The 22,190-nt window shown below is 36.4% G+C and overlaps 1 pseudogene; it reads right to left on the bottom strand.

Annotated features, from left to right (window-relative positions):
* Positions 1-4,377: 4,377 nt before the first annotated feature.
* Positions 4,378-22,190, bottom strand: part of LOC116589351 — a 37,462-nt pseudogene continuing 19,649 nt past the window's right edge.

Below are 22,190 nucleotides of genomic sequence, written 5' to 3'. Positions count from 1 at the left end.
GTGCAAACTTAGCAACCTTAATAATTCTGTGTGGCTTTTCTGTTTAAATACTTGCTGTGTTTTCTGATTTGGCCAGCTAGTTCTGAAGTATGACTTCCTTGTACCTTTTGCAAATTTGTCTACAAACCTAATTCTTATTTTTTCCTTTTCCAATGCTTAGATCTGTATCTTCTTCTCATAATTTGTAAATTTTTGTGTTTCAAGATAAAACCTTTAGAATCAAGTAATTTTTTAAAAACTGATTTTGGTTAGTGATATCCCCCCAAGGTGCAAAGAAATCCCCAAATTATTTGGCTGCTTGGATTTCTGTGCTTTTAAAATAATATCTAACAAAGGGTATGTTTACCTTTTATATTAACATGCCAAAAACTAAATATAGTAATAATTATAAACAGAGTTGGGGGGGAGTGACAATGTTTTTATAAAAACTATGATGAATGACTATTTTATAAAGTTGTAAGTTCCAAAAAATTAAAGTGCAAAAATATTTTTTAATATTTTTGTTTATCTAGAATTTATCTATTATTTCTTAATATTTTATTTATCTAAAAGGTACTAGGTAGAAGTTTATGGAAGAAGCCTTTTGAGAATTTGTCTTTGATTTAAAAATAAAAAGTAATATAACAAAAGAAATACACTTACATATGTGTGTAAGAGTTAACTACTGAAATTGTCCAACACATTAGATTTCTGATAAAATTCTCCTGTTGCTGGTTTTCTACTTGTCTTCAAATTTCAGGTCAGAATAGGTTTTGCCCTTTATTTTTTAAAAATATAATATATAAAATATATAAATATATATATATATAAAATATATATAATATATAATATATGAACTATTTCCAATAGTTCATTGGAACATTAATCATGAATTTTCAATACTTCATTGGGCAACTCTGAATTTTACATGAAGTTTATTAAGATAAGAATTAACCAAGTTACAAAACAAATGTTAGTAATATTTGTGGTCATTTGAGGAGCTACAGTTACAGCTCTGGTTCTATTTCTCCCACTCCTCAATTTACCTTGGAACTGGCTGTATAATAGATTATTTTTATAAGGACTCCAATCACCTTTGTGTATGTGTGGAAGGGGGTGGTAAGAGGCTGAACCAATGAGACCCCTCTGTCCCTGCATGCTCCTGTTGAAGCATCTGTTTTTGTTTTGAACACTCATTTCATAAATATTAGCAGTCCCCAACTTAAAAACATTGTGTTCCACCAAGTATTTGTACATTAGCTCTTTGGAACTTTCAGAGTGCCTCATTCCATAGAAACAAAGTTGTAAATGGGGCTGTGGGTTGTAGTCTACTCTACAAAGATCCAAGACTCTAGGGAAAGAATGAAATGTTAGAAGAAAAACACTGTTGCAATGTTAGTAATCAAAGTAGCATTAAATTAGAAAGTGTTTTATTTATCTTGAATGTTGGAGCCTGAGGACAAACATTTATTTGAAAGAAAAGGAGATAGAATGATTTTTTTCAGAAGGATTCTAAACCTACTTTCAAGGTCGGAAAGTTAAGTTTATGGAAGTTCTTAGGTAGAGTTTTCTTTCATTACATAAAGTTTTCTTCTGGTTTTTAAGACTTACAAGAATTACTTTTATGATGTTTTTGTTTTTGTTTTGTTTTGACGCGATTAACAAAAGGACTGAAAAAGATAAGTTGGAGATTTTTCTGAGTTAAATGGGCAAAAGTTTGAGTGAGAGAGTGATTTATTATAGAGGACATGCCTGTCCTTGGCTGTGTGACCATGTGTGATAAGTTACCTATCTTCTACATGTCTCATTCTTCATCGGTAACATTGGTATGGCTCTTAGATTAAATGATATAACTAATCTATATCATTTTGTGATATATGTATCTTAGTAATTTGTAGAAATTGGCACAATAGGTATTTGAGAAATTTAATTCAATTTTTCTCTTTCCTTATAAAAGAAATTAATGTCTGGGGTAGTCACAAACAGAGGATTCTTAAAAGGAAGAGATGGAAAAGTGTGCTAAGCAAGAATTTTAGGATTATGTAGTTCTTCACATGGTTGTCACTTTTCAACTTCTGTCCTCTATTTAAGTAATATTGATTAGAGGCATTGGGGAAATGGCCTCAGGTTTGGTAGGCAGTGGGTCCTACAAGTGTCTCCACTCTTTATATAAATAGGACAAAAAACTTTGCCAACTAACCAACTTTATAGTTCTTTATGTCTTTAGACAATGTGAATGATGGCAAAGTCTCCAAGTGAGGAGAATGATATTACTGTTCAGTGTTTGAAGAATCAGGAAACCAAAGATTCAGGGCAAAAAAACTGGGCTTAGAATGTCAACGATGACCTTTAGGAGCCCTTATATCTGAAATGTTTGAATTTTATGACTTGAGGTGAGTATATTATTTCAACTGAGTGAAATGAAAAGAAAAAGTTTCTTTCTCTGACTAGAGAAAAATATAAAATGTTTTCTTAGTTTAAATTCATTAGATACATTTTTAAAAGAAATCACTTTTTCTTCAAAAAGTTTCCCTCTTCATTCTCTGTCCCATAAAAGATCATAAACTTTTCCAGAAAAACCAAATAAACTTAGAAAAATTATAAGACATTATTCTGCCTAACTGAAAGTTTTTTCATGAAGTAAAATGAAATGAAACCGCATGTGCCTGTTCCTGTTTTGAAGGAATGATCTACAACTATGGCTTCCCAATTTCATTGCAAAATAATTGCACTATTTGTACTACATATTCAGACCTTCATGTTGTCCTTCAAGGCAGAACTTTGTCTTAGCCCTGGGTTTCTGTAAATGGATAGGAATTCAGCTATGGTTCTTTGTCCATTGAACTTATTTTTCAAGTTCACTTGGAACACTCGTCTGCAATATATAGATTCATTATGGGCTAAGGTAAAAGCAGATCTGTGTTGCAGGTTGAACAAATTGCATCTACTGAATGTGTAATAGGTAGTTTATTTGTTTAGTACAATTAAAACTGGTCGTGACTATGGGAATGAGAGGGACATGTTGAAATTAACATAAGAAAAGTGAAGGGAAGTATTCCAAACCAGTGACCCATATATCTATTAGACTTAATGGTCTAGAACTGGCAGATAGGGTTTTTACAAATTACTAAACTTAAAATGTGTTGAGTTTGAGATGCTTCATCTCGCTCTCGCTCTTAGATTATAAATAGTTTTTGAACATCCATTGAGATTAAGTTTTCCAGTTTCTCCCAAATATTAAATGGATATAGGCCTTCCACTGTATGATACTATCATAACTTGAACAGTAATGAAGAAAAGAAATATCAAATGCTTAAACTTGCCATCCATTTTATAGTCTTCATTTTTGCCAGTTTTAGCAAATACCAATTTATAGGCAATCTGTTTCACTTAGAACCTCATCCAGTGTCTTCCCCAACCCCACTTCAAATTATTTCAAAGCAAACTATAGTTGGTCATTTCATTCATATTTCTTAAAAATTAAGCATTATCATCAAGCCCAAGATTACTCCTTAAAATAAAAAATCCAGTTGGCTCATTTAAAATCAAAGTCTTTCGCTACATTCCATGTGGTTGCTCTTTTTGTTAATTTCTTTAAGTCTTTAAACATACCTTACCATGAAGACAGAACATGCACTCTTTTGACGGATTGAATGCGTAGTGTATAAGAAAAATCAAGGTTGAATGTTGTATTTTGCCTGAGAAATTGGAAGGTTGGAGTTTCCTTCAAGTGAGATATGGAAAATTATAGGAAGTGGGGGTGAGGGAGGGGAACCCTGCTAAGTTACTCTAGCAGGGTAACATATTTAAAACGTGACACATGGAATTAGGAAATTATGGAAAGTTTATCAGTTTCTAAAAATATCAAGGACTAGCATATGGGCTGAGCTAGGGTAGGGTAGGGTGGAAAATAAGATTAAGAGGATCTTGGACACAACCACCATGTTTATCCTAAACACAAATTAAACTTACTGAGGCTTATCACTTTGTTCCACTCCTCAGCTGCTTTTTCACAAAAAGTTACTGGTATCCAGAGAAGTGACTCAAGAACACTGACCTCACAAATATTCAAATCCATGCCTCTGCAAAGTTAGACACCTTCAGGACTGCCCCCAAAAGTTCTACATCCAATGGTGAACAGCCACATAGTGTGGCCTGTTGCTCATAACATATTCCTCTTGCTGAAATACCCTAATAGTCCTTCAAAAAACAAAGCAAAATAAAACAAGCAAACAAAAACCCAAAACCAAACAAAACAAAAACAAAACAACAACAACAACAAAAAAACCACAAGGAAAAAAAAACAACCACTTCTCCCATGAAGCTTTACTAGAAAAAACTCCTGTTCTATTCTTTCTGTTACTGCTCTTGGCACACTACAATTTACTTCTGAATGGTTTACTTGCCAAATAGTTGGAAAGAATATTGGTTTAAGAAAAGGCCCCAAATCAATACAGCTATTATTGCATCTTTAAAATATCCCAAATAAGTCTGAAAAATCACCCGGCATCTTGCTGTTTCCATACCTGGACAACTTAGATCTTGTTCCTCAGCCTGTTGAACTGTTCATTTTTCAGAAACATAGACACTATCCAAAATTTTTCTGATATCCTTGTTTTTCACTGTTGTGGCTTGCTGAATCAAAGCAGCTGAGTTTGATACAAGTTCAATGTCATTTTCCTTCAAGCATTAACTCATCTTTCTGGGCTTGAGATACTGAACAAGCAACACCTGGCCTCATCCAAATCCTGTGGATATATTTTTCACCCAAGAAATTTTGGATTGCAACAAGAGAACCATTCTCCTGAATAACAACATTGATGCAGAAGTGAGCACACACAAACCTCATCTTGTAATGGAAGCCCGGTGTAACACCCTTGACCATCTTCTGTATATGACTACAGATAGTTCAAACAGTAGCCAGATCTTTTCTATATTCCACATTTGTCAACTTGGAGCCTCTTCTTTTTTTTTTTTTTAAAGATTTTATTTATTTATTTGACAGAGAACACAAGTAGGCAGAGAGTCAGGCAGAGAGAGAGAGAGAGAGAAGCAGGCTCTGCACTGAGCAGAGAGCCGGATGCGGGGCTCGATCCCAGGACCCTGGGATCATGACCTGGGCTGAAGGCAGAGGCTTTAACCCGCTGAGCCACCCAGGCGCCCCTTGGAGCCTCTTCTTTACCTTTCCCAGGAGACTGGATTCTACATTTATGTGACTGCAGTCCCTTTGCAAAGTTTCTCCAGGGGCCCTTCACAATAACAGTGCATCCCTTCAGAGTGATGTCAACATTTTCTGGAATGTCAATAGTCTAACTGCTGAGAATGGTCTTTATTCTCACAGTAGATGAGACAAAGAGAGCCCATTTTATATTCTTAATATTGAAATCCACATATATATCTATCAAGAATTTAATTTCAATATTCTTTAAAGTAGGTAGACATTATAAGGACCTTAGTTTACTTAAGTAATGCTAGAGCTAATTTCTTTTATTCCATAGGTGTTCATAAGGTAGAATAAATTTCTTTAAGAAGAAAGTTAGGAAATGTAAATTTCTGAAACTTTTCAATTAACTAATAGGCTATATATAATGTTCCATTAGGTATATTTTATCAATTATAGGTAGCATCATCATTTCCCTCTCCTTGAAAAAGTGTTTTAAATTCACATACATGGCTGAGGTGGGGGGGAATGTAAAATGGGGCAGTTGCTTTGGAAAATAGTCTGGAAGTCTTTTAAAAGGGTAAATACAGAGTTACCAACAATTCCAGTGCTAAGTATATACCCAAGAGAAGTGAAAATATCTGTGTACATGAAAATCTGTCCGTGACTGTTCATAATAGCACTACTCATAATACATAGCAGCATTATTTATAATAGTAAAGGATGGAAGCAACATGAATGTCCATCAACTGATAAATATGGTATATCCATATAATGAAATATGATTTAGCAATAAAAATAATGAAGTACTGACACAAAATGAAACATGGAAGAACCTTGAAAATTGTATGCTAAGTTAAAGACTGCAGTCACAAAAGACCACATATGCTATGGTTCCATTTATAGAAATGTCTAGAATAGGTAATCTAGAGGGAAAGAAAGTAAATTAGTGATTGTCTTGAGCTGAGGTCCTGGGGAGTGGAAGGTCACCACTGAAGGGTGCAAGATTTCTTTTGGGGGATGATAAAAATGCTCTAAAATTAATTACCATGACAGTCGCATGGCTCTGTGAATATGTTAAAAGATATTGATTTGTATGTTCTAATTGGGTGACTTTTATGGTATGTGAGTTATATTTGAATAAAGTTGTTATAGAAAGAATGTTTTTTTTTCAGAACAAGCTTGCAAAAGATCTTTTTCTAGAACCATGGGATGCCTTAAGCAAAATAAATAAATAAAATTAAATAAATAAATAATAAAACAAATGAAGTTGACATCATACTAAATAGTATTGTTAAATATTGAAGTTTGAAAAGTAGTAAGTAGAGAGTATAAAGTCAAGAAGCATTTTTAAGACCACAGAGGAAAACGCTAGAATTTCTCAGCTTGAGACACACATACTTTTATTGAGTAGTCAAACCAAGGGAATGTTTTTAAGTTATGAATCACTTCTATACTCCACACTCTTTCCTATTAAGTAAAACGTAGACAAGGAATAACATTCATATTTTTTGATGTGTGGAAAATTACTATTAAGTTAACTGTACCTCACGGCACTGTAGTGAGCAAAATGTTTCCAAGAGAAGTTAAATGGCTCAGAGTAGGCAGCTTAAATGAAGCAAAATGATGCAGGAGCAACAGAGTTAGATTAAGAATCAGAAGACCTATTTTTAAAACTAGCTCTCATTTCTGTGGATTATTTAAACATTTAGCCTCAATTTCTTCTGTAAAATTGTGAGAACTCCTAATTAAAAGGGTTGTTGTGAAGATCAAATTATATATTGCATGCATATCAGAAAAAATATATTGTATGCATATAGAAAACTATAAGGTATTATAACAACTGTTAATAATAATATTAATTATTATGTCATATTAGTTAAATATCTGTTATAATCAATTCAATATTAAATTATATGAATTAAATTCAATAAAACATTATGTGTAGTAAAATAATATTAATTGTTAATATAGTAGTATTATTTATTAATGTTAGTTATTATTAAATACTTAGAGAACCTAGTATCAGAATTCTAGTACAATAATCACTGGGAAGACCAGAGAGATAAAATTTGTATCTATTCTATCTACCTACCTGTCATCACTAATATCTTTAAATGAAAAAATATTTTGAAGAATTGACTATTCTATTTTGTAAAGGAATTATGGATATTTAATAGGACGTATTATCAAATTAATAGCAAAATCTATATATGACTCCTCCATGTTCAGTTAATCCTACCAAAATAAAAACCATTATCCTGGATGCCTTCAAGAAATAATAAAAACCAGGACATCCTGAGAATTTTTTTATTTTTTTCTCACTTCTTCTGGTATTCATACTCCCATTAAACTTACATTTTTCCTCTTAAATTGCTTTTTCCATTTGTATTTGTAGAATTTTGTATTCTTATCACAAATATAATACATATTTACTGTACAAAATTCAGGATATATAGACCAACAAAAAGAAGAAAACTGAAAATTCTTATAGTAACAGTGTGTTTGTACATAGCTCATAAGATAGCAGAATTGTGCTCTCTCTTTCAGTATGTCAGTATGTTCAAACAAGCTTTTTTTTTTTTTTTTTCTTTCCTGTTTTGCCTCCCTTCTCCTCTGTCCTGCCTTTAAAAACTGTATTTATGGTGAGTAATATCTGTCTTTCCCACTTGACCTTGAGGGCAGATGTGTAATGCTTTTGTTAAAGCTCTAAATTTTCTCACTTAAAAACAGGGAAATAAATGGGAAATGAAAAAGTTTTTATCACTGATTCTCTCTTTCTAGTCACTACAGTTCTCTGTTTATGCTGACCACTTGTTTCTTTACTTTCTCTTGATGCCAAATCATTAAAAATGTGGTAACTTTTATTTTAGTACAGAGATGTGTTTTTGTAAGAGTTTGGGGAAAAATGAAGGAAAAAAAGAAGCCAATTCTTCTCTCTTCATAGACAATCGTATTTAATATATTTTATATTTTCCTTGTCATCAAAACACACACATAAAGGCAAAAATTTTTAGAACATAACTGTAAAGCAGCTAGACATTCAGGTACGATTTCTTTTTCAAGCCTCAGAAATTTGGAAATTCTGTGGAAAGAATTATCTGAACTAGTCAGAGAGCACTTTCCTCAGCATTGACTGTGCTATGCTGCCTTTTCTGCTCTTCTTTGGAGACTGAAATTCTCTAAACCCCATCTGGTTGATTGGATGTAGTTACTTTCTAGTTAGAGTTATGATTTCCTTTCCTCTTTGTTTGGAAGTTTTTAGTTCAATTTAAAACAGGATTGCTAGATGAATGGATAAAGAAGATGTGGTATATATATGCAATGGAATACTACACAGCCATCAAAAGAAGTGAACTCTTGCCATTTGCAACGATATGGGTGGACCTAGAGGGTATTATGCTGAGTGAAATGAGTCAATCAGAGAAAGATAATTATCATATGATCTCCCTGATATGAAGAATTTGAGAGGCAGGACAGGGGGTTATGGAGGGTAGTGAAGGAAAAAAATGAAACAAGGTGGGATCTGGAGGGAGACAAACCATAAGAGACTCTTAATCTCACAAAACAAACTGAGGTTTGCTGGGCAGTGGTGGAGTAGGGATAGGGTGGCTGGGTTATGGACATTGGGGAGGGTTTGGCTATGGTGAGTGCTGTGAAATGTGTAAGCCTGATGATTCACAGACCTGTACCCCTGGGGCAAATAATACATTGTATGTTAATAAAAATAATAATAAAAAAAAAAAAAACAGGGTTGCTGGATTTTTTTTTTCCTGTTGTTGTTTTGTTTTGTCTTACCCCTCTCGAGCTATCTACAGTTAAAAGAAACTGGCTTATTGGTTCTTTCCACCTCTCAAAGTACATTTTGTTGTTAATTTCCATCTTCCTTGTTACTGATATATCTAAAGAATAAAGATGTGATTCTGGGCACTGCTCTACAACAGCCTTTCAAGACATTTTGGTGAGCAATCTTAAGCAAAGACAGAGTCCTTTGTCATTTCCTTAGTGCCTCCCTGTTTTATGTATTACCTGTAGCAAAATAAGGGACTTGGAAATTTGAAATGCAAATGGACAATGGCAGTAGCTTTCAGATCTAGTTCAGGAGAAACAATGTGCTGAAATTGATATACAAAGTAAATGGAACTCATTATTTTTATTTATTCTCATTTCCTTCATTTAGTACAGGAAGAAGTGATGATGTAACACTGTTTTTGAAATAAATGTGTGGTCTGTGTGTTTGCGTATGCATCTGTGTGTCTGTGTATCTCAAGGATGTTTAGGCCAAAAATTCATTTCTAGCTCCTAAACTTATTACATTCTTTTTTTAAAAAAATATTTTATTTATTTGAGAGAGAGAGAGAGGGAATGAATGGGGGGCAGGGCGGAGGGAGAAGCAGGGTCCCCACTGAGCAGGCAGCCACCCTCCTGGGGCTCAATCCCAGGACCCTGCAGTTATGACGTGAGCTGAAGGCAGACACTTAACTGACTGAGCAACCCAGGTGCCCCTACAACATTCTTCTATAAAAAGATAATTTTTTCACTTTCCCTTTGCCTCCCAACCTGCTTAGATTCTGTGATTCATAATTTCAATAAATATATTGCCAATATCCTGAACCTTTTTTCCCTCTGTCTTCTCATCATATTTCTCTGGCAAAAACCTCAGTCCCTGGGGAATGCAAACATCTACTTTTTCAGTGCCTGTGCCCCAGCTGCCAGGTCTTGGTAGAAAAAGCACAGTGTGGCGGATTGATTGCACCAGAATCCATATCCAACTTCAGGTGGTCCTGAAGGACTGGCTTTCGAGCCTCCCACATCTATTTGGTCAATTTACTCTCCGCCCTACACAACACTTTTAGTTAGACCTTCTCCTTTTTCTTCTTTGCTCTCTAGCCCAGTAATTCCCAATCCCAGCCCCTAGGGGACCTTGGGCAATGTCTGAAGACAGTTTTGATTGTCACAGCTGGAAGGGCAGGGGTGAGGTGGTGCTGTACAACATCCCCTAATACACAGGAAAGATCTATATACTATAGAATGGTCTGGTCCAAAATGTCAATAATGTGGAGGCGAAACAGTCAACTCTAGCGCCTCCATGCTCTGCAGATGCTTTTCTTCCTTTACAGAGAAAATAGCAGCCAGCTTTTGAGAACCCCCTCATTGTTCTCATTTCAAACACCAAATACACAGTTCTGCACAGGGTCTCTCATCTCATTACGTTAGAGGGACTATCCCCTCCTGCTGGAGACTAACCCACCCCCTGAGCTTTGTACTTCAAAGCCTTTCACTTTCTTCGTAACATTACACTATTTATTATTGGTTTTTCTCTTGTGTGTATTTGATCTTGCCTTCTACATTCTTCCTTTTTGATTTCAAATACAATAAATCCGAGAGACAAACTGAGGGTTTTGGGAGGGGGGTGTTGGGTGAGCCTGGTGGTAGGTATTGTGGAGGGCGCGTATTGCATGGAGCACTGGGTATGGTGCATAAACAATGAATTTTGGAACAGTGAAATAAAAGTAAAATAAAATATAAAAAATAAAAAAATTTAAAAATAGGTACAGTTAATTTTCTTCGACTAAACAGACCCAAAAGACTCCACAAAAAACGAAACCATCCCCTCCCTTCAGGTACTACCCTGTCCTCTCTCTGCAGCCACATTTCTTCAAGTAGTTGTTAATGACACCAGCTGTCTACAACTCCTCACCTCCCACTCATTGCTCAACCTACTCCAGTCTGGCTTCTAGCCTCGTCACTCCATGAAAACAAGCTCTAATGAAGGTCACCGATGTCCTCCACATCATAAGTTCCTGAGATAATTTTAAATTTTCATTTGACTTCACCTCTCAGTGGTATTCACTGATCTTAATCATTCCCTGCTTTTGAAACATTCTTCCCTTGATTTCTGTGACATAACCATCTCTCGGTTTTCAACACCTCTGATCAATTCTTTGTTTCTTGCTTATTCATCCTCTTCTTAACCTTTAAATGTAGGCATGTCCTTAAGGGACTGCTGGAACCTCATGTCCTCTTAATCTTCAGTGTCTTCCTAACGCATGTCATTCAGAATCATTGCTTCATTCTTACATACATATGCGAGATATATTTTTAAAAGATTTTTATTTATTTGAGAGAGAGAGAGAGTACATACGTGTGCATATGAATTGGCGGGGGTAGGGGGAGCATGCTCAGGGTGGAGGGAAGGGCAGAGGGAAAGGTAGAAGCAGACCTCCTGCTAAGTAGGGAGCCTGACTTAGGGCTTGACCCTGGGACCCTGAGATCATGACCTGAGCCAAAGGCAGACACTTATCTGACTGAATCACTCAGGCACCCCAATATACAAGGTATTTTCAAATTAACACTTTTGTCCAGGCCTCTCACAGTTTTAGATCTGTAGATCTAGTTCCCTACTTCTTTTTGCAATATACTTCAAAACATTTCAGTCTCAACATATCACTAATTACCATGTGCCTCTCTTCTTAGACTCTCCTCCTTCTAACATTGTCTTTCCAGTTTTGGTGAGACTCCTCAGTCCTGAGAAGGGGAAATTCTTAACTTTTCACTACTGAATCTAGAACAACCTGGTCTTTATCCTCTCCAATGTCAAGGCAGCCAGTTCATAGCACCTGGTCAAGGCTCTTCCTATTGATTTCCCAAGCCTAACCAGTCAGGAAAGTAAGAATTGCTTTTGAAGACAAGGGTACTTATTTGGGAGGGGGCTTTCCCTATGCTCTCATCTGAATTCTTTTGCTACCACTTGTTCACAATCTTATTTTCATGTGAGAACTAGATAGAAGGACATTAATCTGTGACAAACCCAAAAGAATTCATGCTGGGATTGATGAAAGTCTGATTTTGCCAGAGATGAAAGGTTCTTTTTTCTTTTTATTTATTTATTTATTTATTTATTTATTTATTTATTTATTTTTTAAAGATTTCATTTATTTACTTGACAGAGAGAGAGAGATCACAAGTAGGCAGAGAGGCTGGCAGAGAGAGAGGAAGAAGCAGGCTCCCTGCTGAGCAGAGCCTGATGTGGGGCTTGATCGCAGGACTCTGGGATCATGACTAGAGGCGAAGGCAGAGGCTTAATCCACTGAGCCACCCAGGCGCCCCAAGATGAAAGGTTCTTTTAGTCAGAACGGGAAGTCACTTCCAGAATAGTCACTAGATGTTTCCAGGTTTTAGTTCATACCATGAGCCAAACATTTAGGTATTTGAATTTAATTATCTCTTTTTTAAAGTTTTCTAATGCTATTAGAAACACTAACTTCTACCCATGGTCACTGACCTGGTCAAATCCTTCACTGGTGACAGTAATCTCCCCAGGTTTTATCCCTATTGGGTACCAGGTGCAAGTGACCAAAGATGACAATTTAACTACTTTTTGGTCATTGTATAACATGAACTTCCAGATTATCTTCCCATAAGATCAAGGAGGCTTTCTTGATTTTCCATAACACTCTTCTTCCTTGTTCTAAATTCTTTGTTTTTATAAGATGTTTTTGAGTGCAAATAATAGAAAGCATGACTCGTCTTCTTCAGTCAACAATAAAGTGGGGGAGGGATTTTTTAGAAGGATACATAGAATTTATGGAATCAACATGAAGCCTTTAGTCCTTTGAATGAGGCAGTCATGCTGCTAGAGGGAATTAGAATTATTTGCAGACTTGTATTCAGAGTTAGAACACAGAAAGCCCCAGGACATCCATTATAGAAGTGAAATCCAGAAAGAGAAGGCTTAGACATCAAAATATTGGAGGATTTTACCAATTCACATCAGCAGTAATTTGGAGAACATATATAATAATAGAATTTTACCATATATGACCAAAGATGGAGAAACAACTTTAGATTTGGCTGAATATAATTATTGACATGAGTTCACTTTTAGGAGATTCCTAATTCCTGATACTGTGTGATGGAAAGAAGCTGGCCTGGGTAACACTAAACTAGACTTACAAATGAACTTGAGATGCCAGAAATGTCTTAGAATAATGTAGAGAAAATAATTCAAATAATTGGGAGATTGGAATACTGGATTTGATTTATCATAGGTGTCCTGTTCACCTGTTCATTAAATCCATTCCTCAAGAAGTCCTAGAAGACATTCCATTTACAGGGTTTTGAGACATCTGCTGTGATTGAAGCTCTGGCGTATTACAAAAGGGGTGTACTAGTTGTTCTTTAGAGGCTGTGGGAGAAGCTAAAATAGAAACGGGTTTCCTGATTTCAGTAGGAACAGTGAGTCCCTAAAATGGTAGAAGCCAGACAGGTTACTTACCATTGGAGAAATGGTGGGCCTATTACTATAATGACAGCAAGGTATAAAATGGGGGGTGGCTATAACATCTTTGCCAGGTGTCTAATTGATCACAGAATCCTTGGGGTTCAAATAAAAGGACTATTCCTTAAGATCACATTTATTTCTCTAACCAAAAACTACTGGTCTGGTAAAGTTTTTTTTTTCTCTATACTCTGTAATAGAGTATAAAATATTTATGGCTTATCAGTGATGGTTAATCCTAAAATTTAGCTTTCAGGGTAAAGAATATGTATCACACTGAAACCAGAGGAGGAAGAGACATTACCTGGAGTTCATAGACTTGTAACTGGATAGAGTAATGAGAGACTTCAGATTATCTTCATTTGGAAAAGAAGGGTATTTTGTGGTATAAGTAACATATAGATTATGTTAGGAGGAACAGTCTTTTGGGAAGTGTAATTTTGGGAAGAAGTATATGAGTGAATGTTGGTCTGCCAAAAGTATGGACCATCGTGTACATTTTTTTTCCCCCCACTCTCTAGCATTTTACCACATTCCTATTGGGGCAGACGTTGATGAATATAGTCTTGGAAAGGATAAGTGCCCCACCTCCCACTAACAAGTTTGAAGATGTCAGTTCCTCTCTTACCCTGCACGTGGAAGGCAAAACTTAAGCATATGACTTAGTGAGTTAGGCACTGCTATCTTGGAGTGTAAATTTGAAATGGAGCACATAAATGAAGATAGGATGAGGATTCGTGTGTGGTTATGGTGGCATGCTTCTTGCAATGTCAGGGGTATTCTGGCCATATGATTCTTGTCAAAAGACACCCATTACCACTGATTCCTGGACTTCTGGACCTATTTTGAATCCTGTCTGGTTTCTAGGTCTTATGCTCCAGCAGCCTTTGATTTGGTAAGTTCATGACAGCATTTCTCTTCCATTTCTTTGCACTTACATAGTCAGAGTTCACTTACATATTTTTCATATGTTAACTGTATCTTAATAGGCACAACTTAAATGCTCAGTGAATGACAACATCATATATTCAGTTGAACAAGTAAAAAATTCAGGGTCCATCCTTGTCAATCCCTCTCTCTCTACCCCACGTCTAATCCACCACTAAATTTTATTGGTTTTCCTTCCCAGTATCCTTTGAGTCTATTCACCTCTCTTCAGCTTTATCACCACCAACATCAACACCCTAGCCTAAGCCACCATTATATCTTACTGGGACTAAAACAACCTATTGGTTTACCTGCACGTTTCCCCTCCTCTATCCCATTCTTTTCTAATTATAAAATACGATCATGTGAAGAGCCTGATCATGAGGCTTAGTTGGTTGAAGGTCTGACTTGATTTCAGCTCAAGTCACGATCTTGAGGCTGTGGGATCAAGCCCTGTGTTGGCGCCATGCTCAGAGCAGAGTCTGCTTCAGATTCTCTTCCTCCTTCTCTCCCTGCCCCTCCACTCCCTCACACACACCCATTCTCTTTAAATAAAAATAAAATCTTAAATAAACAATAAAATCTTAAAAGAAAATTTGATCATGTTGCACACTGCCCCACTACCCAGCTAAATCCTCTTTCTTTTAGTCTCTGAGAATGGGCCTTGCTTCTTCCTACCTCTAGGTTTCTGCATCTGCTGTTCCCTCCCTCTGGAACTCTCTTCTTTTTTTATTCCCTTCACATAGTTAACTCCTACACATCCTTCACATCTAATCATATCTCCTTTCTTTGTGATTACTGTCTTAGTCTGCTCAGGCTGCTATGACAAAATTCCACAGAATGGATGGCTTGCACATAGACATTTACTTCTCATAATTCTGGAGACTGGGAAGTCCAGGATGAAGGTGTTGGCTGATAAAGTTCCTGGGGAGGGCTCTCTTCTTAGTTTTCAGACAGCTGAATTTTCATCATGTTCTTACATGTTATTTTCTTGGTGCACATACAAGTGGAGGGGGGCTCTCTTTCCTGACCACAAATCCTATTAGATTAGGGTCTCGTTCTTAAGACTTCATTTAATCCTAAGTACCTCTGAAAGACCCTATCTCCAAATGCAGTCACATTGCTGACTCCAACAAACGTGTTTGAGGGACACAATTCAGTGCATAGCGTTCTTTCCCTGGTACCCCAAAAGTCACATCGTTATTACATGATAAACGTATTTATTCCACCCCAACAGCCCTCAGAGTCTTAACTCATTCCAGCTTTGACTCCAAATTCTACAGTCTGAAGTCTCACCTAAATATCATCTAAATCAGATATGGTGAGATGTGACGTATGATTCATCTTGAGGCAAAATTCCTCTTTCTCACTGTGAACCTGTGAAACCAGACAAGTTATGTCCTTCCAAAGTATGGTGATGGGACAGGCATAGGATAGACATTCTTCTTCCAAAAAGGAGAAAAAGAAGGAAGGGATGATGGATCCCAAGCAAGTCGAAAACCTCATAGGGCAAATTCTATTAGATCTTAAATCTCAAAAATAATCCTCCCCAGTTTGATGCCCTGACTTCTGGATCCTAATCAGGGGTCACATCTGCATGTTAGGCAGAGGTCATCTTACTTGCTGAAATTGAGTTAGTGACCCTGATGATCTCTGAATCACCTTTAGGGCCATTTTTCTCTTTTCTTGAAGGATAAAGCGTGTTTACAGCCAAATAGCTCTATGGTTTCATCCTATAGAATCTAAGAGATCTGACAGCCTTCTTTCATTCTCTTCCACTTTCTCTGCCCCCTTTGGTCCAAACTGGTAATATCTCTGCTGGTATAATCTCATCTCTATTCCTGGCTTCTGCTGAGGTGACCAGTTAAATCCACGAGTCACATCTATTATCTCTTCATCAAGTGGTTGCTCAGCCACACCCTTAGCATTTTCTTCAGAACAAGCTTTTCTATTCTTTTGCAATATGAGTAGGCTTAGAATGTTTCAAATCTCCAATTTTGGTTCCTATATATTTAACACTCCCTTCCTCCTTCTTCAATTTCTCTCTCTCCTCTTTGAATTTTACTAAAGCAGTAAAGAGTACCCAAGCTGCACCTTCAATACTTGGCTTAGAGATCTCCTCCACTAAGGTCCAACTGCTCAAAAGTTCTACCCCTCACAAAACACTAGAACATAATTCAGCCAAGTTCTTTGCCACTTTATAAGAAAGATCACCTTTCTTCCAGTTTCCAGTAGTTTGTTCCTCATTTTCCTCTGAGATCTCCACAGTCTGGTAGAAGAGGGTTTGAGAATTTTCATTTCTCACTTTGAGAATCACTACTATAAGCTATGAAAGTGCTTCTCACACTTTAAGGTGCATGCAAATCCCAGGTCATCTTGCTAAATGTAGATTCTGTTTCTATAGGTCTGGGTGAAGCTGGGGTTTTGCAGTTCTAGCAGACTAGAGGCCAGTAAAAAACTGGCTCCAGGTGGGTTGCATTTGCATCTGGAAGCTTGTTAAGAAAATCTTCATTCGATTACCACCCTCCAAATCTGAATCTGCATTTCATAATACATGTTAACATAATATTTGAGAAGTGTTGCTCTAGTTGGTTGTATCATCAGGGAATTTAGGGAAACTGCCATGGAGGATATGATAGGATTGAGTCTCAGAAAACCTGTGAATAGATACTTTACTTGGTCCATGACAGATGGCGTGAGCTAGGTAGACCATTTACTTTTAATACTGTTGCAGTTTATAAGCCACTTTAAAAGTATTACTACTTTTGATCTTGATAGCAGCATTGTCATATGTGTAGTGCAAGTATTCCTACTCCTATTTTATGGTTGAGAAACTAAAAGTTAGTGTAGATAAATCACTTGTTTAAGGTTACACAGCTAATACATAACAGGTCTTTACTCTGAACCAAGAACTTTGCTCCAACTCTGGTGTTATTCTCCATTAAATCATATTTTCAGATCTTTCTATCTATTCAAAAATATGGATTTGGAAATTATATTACTTAAATGGGAATTGGTCTTTCCAATAAAATCATTTCACATGATTTGTCAGCCTGGTGTTTCAAATTCTCTAAAAATCAGCTTTCACCCTATCATCACCATGCTCTTCTAAGATGTTCTTTTCTGCATATTTTACTTTTTTTGACATTTGGAACATGGCTGGAAGTCAGCTCTTCATAGCCAAGGTAGGAACAACCAGATCAAAATGCCAACGTTTACACTATTTATTCCTAGATAAATAGTCTCTTACATAGACAAGCTCCTGGAGCCCTCCCTGAGAGTTGGAACACTCTGGAACAGATCCTAGAAGTATGGAAATTTCTTTCTTTCCTCCACCTCTTTCCAAATCTAAAGCATATAAAAAACAGCATTTGAAAGGGGAAGAGTTCCTTTCACAGGCAAATAAAATGACAGAGGTGAAAAAAAATCCTGGACCTTTTGCAACAGAAAGAAGACAGTAGCCACAAAAGAAGAAAGGAGAGAGAAAGGAGGGGTGAGAGGGAGGAGAAGAAGGAAAAAGAACATCGAAGTTCAGCCATACACAGTCCTATGCACCACAGCAGGCCAGATAGGCATCATTACGTCACACTAGAGTGGAATTTCATTTTCAAATAATGATGACTGTACATCATTTAAGAAAAGGTTAAGTTATATTTAGAGTGCTTTGTTGAAGAAAGCAATAAGATATGCAATACGATTCAGAAAGATTTCTATAAAGAGATTTAAGTGAACAAAATCTTCAACATTTCAGAGTGACACAGCCTCTAAGGGTTCCTGATAGATGAGATTTCATTACATTTTCTTCCTTTTGTCTCCCTTTCTATCGTAGTGTTTTAGAATATGGAAAAGACAATCCACTTGCATTTCACTTATCTGAATTCGACAATATGTATGCAGTCCAAAAAAGAAAAAAAGAGAAAGGGAAGAAAAGAAAAGGAAGAAAAAGTTCTGGGGGTTGGGGAGGTTTCCACCAGTCATCCCACTCGGTGAGCTCGTATTTCGGCATGAACTGGGGGGTGGAAGGGAAGGGAAGACTGGCCTGCGCTGGTCTTCAGTCTCAGGTACTCTCAGAGCTCTTATTATGCCGGGATCTTTTTGTGATTCTAGTGTCTGAAAGCATGTACTTTTTGTTCCCCCTTACCAACAAAATATTTTATCCGTTGAACAACTGAGAAAACATTAATCTCTTCAAATGCTGGTATAAAACTTGGTTGTATTGTACTTACTGAAGATACTGTATTGGGGTCTGGTGTTTAGTGTCAAACAAAAAACAAATCTGGATTAGTAAATACATTATTTGAAGGGATTATTGTGAGATGGGGAAGGCAAGCTTCTCACGAGTGGGACAAAAAAAGTTGGTTTTTATTTTATAGAGAGGAGTGGGCTGGAAAGAATTAGGTGGGGAGAAGTGGATGAGTGGTATGATCTGATGGTAGTTCAGAGAATGTTTTACACTGAGACCAGCCTGTTTGAGGAGGGCTGTGTGCTGACTCAAGAAGCCGGTGAACCCAAGTTCAGGAACTTGGGAAAGAAAAGGGGTTTAACCAAAGTTTGGTTAGCATTTTGTTCACATAGATCAGTGGGATAAGCAGTTTTGCTGATCATTTATGAAGCAAAGAATGGGAATTTGGAGGCACATTGTCTGGTCTCACTCTAGGTAACCGTGGGCCATCTGTAATTCTTATTTAGGTCATGTGGGGAAGGGTCCTTCTTTATTCTTCCGTTTCCTGGAACACAAAGGAACAGGGGATTTCTTAACCTTCATTGTTTTCCAGGAGCACAGGGCTCAGTTAAAATTCAATATTGTCAATAGAATAGAAATATTACAATACACACTGAATTTGGGGGGATAATTTAAGGAGTTTCCCAAGGTAGTTTTAATTATAAACCATAATCAGATAGCAACTGCCGTATCTAACTACTGCATAACATGACTTTAGTACAATTATAAATGTAAGTTTGAAATTTCAGTTCCTAGTATTTAAAAATCTCAAAAAGCGGGGCGCCTGGGTGGCTCAGTGGGTTAAGCCACTGCCTTCGGCTCAGGTCATGATCTCAGGGGCCTGGGATCGAGTCCCGCATCGGGCTCTCTGCTCTGCTTCCTCCTCTCTCTCTCTCTGCCTGCCTGTCTGCCTGCTTGTGATCTCTGTCTGTCAAATAAATAAATAAAACCTTTAAAAAAAAAAACCTCAAAAAGCATGCAATTTTATGTATCTAGGTAAAATAGCAAGTCATGTCATTTCCTCAAAGAATCATTTCTTAATCCAGATCGACTTTAGTTTAAGAGCCAGTTACTTGCTTGCATTTCTCCTTGTTAGTATTCATCACATTTGTAAGTCATGCACTTAATATTATTCATTCATGATAGAGTGCAACCTCCATGGGAACATGGAAACTGCTTGTGTTGTTTGCTACTATGCTCCAGCACCTGCTCTATATTAGATGCTCAGGATCATTCAGTATTTGTTAGATGAATGAAAGACATTTCTATTAATCTATCACTGTAGAATAAACTGAGGAAATAATAAAATTATTGTTGTACCTAAAAAAGGTACTTTATCCTATTGTCCTTCACAGTAATCATATACTGTTTTGACTAGCAATTCCTTGTAATTTAGGTTTGTGAAACTGGAAGGAGTGTCTCAAAAATTACTTTGTAATATTCTGCATAAGTTAAGTTTATGTACATGGAAAACCATCATTTATTAATCAATAATACTTAATATTTATTAATGGTTATTATATGTTAAATTCTTCACATGCGTTATTTTTTAATCTTCAAAGTAATCTCATGAGTGAACTGTGGATTGTACAGGACTAGTTTTAGACAATTTCTGTATAAACAAAGACTAGAGGAGTCAAAATATCTAATTCTTATTGTAATCATGAATAGTTCTAGAGCTTAGGGAAAAAATGGATTCCGATGGTATCTTTATTTCTTGCAGTTACTTTGCATAATACTTCTGAAATATATAAATTATGAAAGCATGATGCGGTAAAAGGAATCTGGGAAGTAATTCTTGCTTATGGAACCCTACCCCAAAATTACTACCATAGTAGTTTGTAATGGTCTTTCCTCTGATTATAAGTACGGATATTTTTGTGGGTGAAAAAAAACATAAAATAGGGAGTTATTTGCATTAGACAGAATTTATGCAGCATAAACTTATCTCTATGAGTCATAGAAAATGATGACTGAGAACGGTGTAAGCCAAAAATATTAAATATAAATTAGAGACTAATAATATAACACTAAATAATATCCCTTTGTCTTAGCAGGGGATCCAGAGCACAGAAATGATGGGTATAGACACTATGTGCAGAAGACATTGGTGCTGGGTCATTCATCTGGGTCATAAGTCATAGCCAGTTGAATGGAAAAAATAATTAAACAAGCCTCTCAAACATGGAGCAGCTTCACAAATTTTATCCACTTCCAAAATCCTTGAACTCAAATTTGTTTGAAGCTGTCAGGTTATGACAGTGGGAGTAGGGGTAGGTTGGCAGCTCCTTCCTTCTTCCAAGGAAGTTTGACACTTCATCCTCTCCTTCCTTCCCTCCTTCCTAATGCCTTTGTATGCTCAATAAATGTTGAGGGTTTGGGGAGGATGAGGAGCAATTAAGAAGAAAAAAGGCTCTCTTGCCCTTTGTTCTTTACCCTCTATTGCCCTGAGGTGGAACCTTAATTGTAGCTTTGAAATTAAAAGCTAGCTTATTTGGATTAATAGAAAAGGAACTGCAATTTCAAGATTGCCAAACTTGTGTATTATTCTTGAATTCTTTCCAGAATCCAGCCTACTCTAAATCCTCTTTTTCAGAATTTGTTTGATATAAGATAATAATGGTTATCAGAATCAACTCAGGCAGTTGTTGAAGGGCAACTTTTTTCTAAGCCAGTTCTATGTGTCAGCCACCACTGTTCAAAGCACTGGAAATATGCAAGTGAACAAAACAAAATTCTTATCTTCATGGAGCCTAAGTCTAATGAGGGAGCTAAGAGATAATCAACAAAAACATAATATGACTTCAAGCAGTATTATGTGTTCTGAAGAGAAATAAAGTGATATAAAGCATGAGAAATGAAATTTGTGTGTGTCCTTTCTGATGACGTGATATTAGAGGAGAGATTTCCATGGAATGAGAGAACAGGACAAGTGATAAATTGGGAAAGAGCTGCCCAGATAAAGGGTAGAGCAACTGTAAAAGTTTTGGGAGAAGCCTGTACTTGGCAGGGGGCTTGACTGAAGAGACTTAAGGAATGAATGAGAGGAAAATTCAACTCTGAAGGGTAGCCTGGGACCAGACCATGGAGAATCCAGTAAGTCATCGGTTAGAATTTTGGGTTTTATATTAAGTGTGATTGGAACCCATTGAAGAGTTTCTCTGGAAGAGTGATGTAATCAGATTTACACTTGTAAAAGAAGTCCTTCTGGTAGAAGAAAAATTACAGCAGATAGAAAGTTGGATCTATGCAAAGAAACAAAGAAAACTAGAAATGATATCTATATGGCTACATATAAAATATTCATTTCTTAATATTTAAAAATTGACTTAAGCAAAAATAGCAATAATGGTCTTTGGAGTTTATAACATATATAGAAGAAAAATATGCATCAACAATAGCACTGAAACAGGAATACAAAAAATGAAAGTATGTTGTTATAAAATCATCATACTATATGTGAAGTGGTACAATAGTAGTCAAAGGTAAACTGATAAATTAAAAATGTATACTATAAGCCATAAACAGCTGCTAAAACACACACACACACACACACACACACACAAATATAGCTAATAAGCAACAAAGGTGATAAAAACATAACCACATAAAACCTAGTT

The sequence above is a fragment of the Mustela erminea genome, chromosome 4, assembly GCF_009829155.1.
Source record: "Mustela erminea isolate mMusErm1 chromosome 4, mMusErm1.Pri, whole genome shotgun sequence".
NCBI lineage: Eukaryota > Metazoa > Chordata > Mammalia > Carnivora > Mustelidae > Mustela > Mustela erminea.
Note: the sequence above shows the minus strand (reverse complement) of the source record. Positions and strands in the feature narration are given on the sequence as shown.